Genomic DNA, 2,193 nt, shown 5'->3' on the forward strand with positions numbered 1-2,193 from the left:
AGCAAGCCATTACAAGGCCACAGTCAGACCTTCTTACATCCTTCTAATGAATGGTTACAATGAATGAAAGGTGAGCTTCTTACCTGGAGATCCCATGGGCAGCTCCCACCGCTGGAAATTCCCACAGATCCTACTGGAGGTGAACTGGAAAGAAAAAGACACAGAAAACGATGAGAGGAGAAGTAAAACAAAAGCAGCAGCGGCGGCAGTGGTGGTTTCTATTCCTCGCACACACAGGACTTTCACATTACAAATGTATTTTATAGTTGAAGGCTGGGGGAGGGGAACCTACACACAATGCACAGCCCAGCCTGACGTAAGCTGATCTCTGCTAAACTGAAAGTGATCTACACAGCAGCAGCAGCAGTAAACATGTCTACCTATCCTCCCCACATAATGCCAGCCATGCCACTGCCAGGGATAGGACCTATGTATGCCAGGCACTGGATTGTTAACTGGGCCCCCGCATCTCCCTTCCTAACGGCTTTTCCTGTCATGTGTTGTGTCATATTACCATGCAGGCCTGCCTTCACTGCTGTGTTCCTCCCTTCATAGACGATAGGGAGAGCACAGGGCAGCAGGTGCCATTGTCACACACCTCATGAGCAAAGTCACTTAGAGCACCAGTAATAAGAAATATAAATATTAACCACCTAGCCACTACAGGTCAAAGCATGCTCCTTCACAAAGATGTCTTTAGTTTCACATCAGTGTAAAAAATTATACACAGGCATCATATAGGCAACCCCGGTGCTCCAGCTGTTGTAGAACTACAAGTCCTATGAGGCATTGCAAGACTCTGACAGCCACAGACATGACTTCCAGGGGAAGATGCATAATGGGATTTGTAGTTCACCACAGAGTGCCATGGTTGCTTACCCCTGATATAGGGTATATTCAAAATGTTATGCATCTCTAAATATTCAGGGGTTCTTCACATTACAATCAAATATACTGCAATATTACTATTGTACTCCTGGGACCCAAAGCACAGGAGGCGTCACCATATTAACAGGATCCACCCAAGTGCCTGATTGACAGCTGGCTGTACCTCTCTGGAGCCAGATCCAGCTGTGCCCGCCCCCTCCCCGTTTGTCCCTCCAATGGCAAACAGAGAGGGGAGGAGGAATCCCTGCAGGGATTGGTGACTGACAGTCACTGCTCTGTGCAGGGAGGAGACTGTGAACTATGTTCACATGATCACATGATCACTCAGCTCTCGGTATACACCAGGGGTGGGCAAGCTGGAGCCCTCCAGCTGTTGTGGAACTACAAATCCCATGAGGCATTGCAAGAGACTCAGAGCCACAGCTATGACTCCCAGAGACAGATGCATCATGGGAGTTATAGTTTTACCAGAGATGGAGGGCCAGAGTTTGCCCACCTCCGGTATAGAGCCAACATGTCACAGCTGCCGTTTCCCATGCAGGGACAGTATTGGGAAGAATATATTTTACTCTCCCAATACTTCTCCTTTAAAGTGTATATTGGGGCAAAACAAATAAATTTTAAAAAAACCATGCAATGCATCCAGATTTTGTCATTTTAAAATTGATACAAGCACCGGAAAAAACCTGTTCATCTGCCAGAAATCCAATAAGCTCTTAATTTCCCGTAGTGAGCTAATAATGCCTGTGCTGAACTCAAATCCCAAGAGTTGTTGTCAGGCCTGCCTGAGTTCTTCTTACACATTATAAAACACTACCAAAATCATATAACTAATAATGCTTTACACTTAAAGGACAACGTCACTTTCAGTTAAGTTGGTCACAGCCCCGCCCCACCCGTGTGGATTACCCCTCAGTGTAATCCACAGGGTACATACTGACTTGCAGCCTTGCTCGAGAAGTATGGCCTTGCCTGTATGGCACTGTATGGCCATGCCTGGTACCGCACGGCGTTCGCTTGTAAATATGGATGGCTGTGTGCTCCATGAGTATAGACCCAACCAATGGAGTAAACAAGGACTGAACTGCACATGCACAGTAGATGCAGGGAATGCCATGGACTAGTTATAACAAAATGCTGTATGGCACCTGGAAGGGCCACACAGTGATGATCTCTGGAGCATTCTGGAGGTTACCCATGTGGACTACAATGAGAGAGTGGGTGAAAGCTGGAATGGACAACTTCACTGGAAGTGACATTGTCCTTTAAAAGAAACACACTATTTAAAATGTCCTGTTTAAGAAA

General features: G+C 46.4%; 1 protein-coding gene across 3 annotated transcripts in view; it reads right to left on the bottom strand.

The window, feature by feature from the left end:
- DTX3 (deltex E3 ubiquitin ligase 3) overlaps positions 1–2,193 on the bottom strand; it is an 86,570-nt gene that overhangs the window by 60,483 nt on the left and 23,894 nt on the right. For all 3 annotated transcript variants that reach the window (XM_018569491.1, XM_018569474.1, XM_018569482.1), the window contains exon 2: positions 84–144. The gene's annotated coding sequence lies outside the window, so the exon portion shown is untranslated. The remainder of the gene's footprint in view (positions 1–83; positions 145–2,193) is intronic.

Source organism: Nanorana parkeri, unplaced genomic scaffold (assembly GCF_000935625.1).
Source record: "Nanorana parkeri isolate BGI_ZX_2015 unplaced genomic scaffold, ASM93562v1 scaffold35, whole genome shotgun sequence".
Lineage (NCBI taxonomy): Eukaryota > Metazoa > Chordata > Amphibia > Anura > Dicroglossidae > Nanorana > Nanorana parkeri.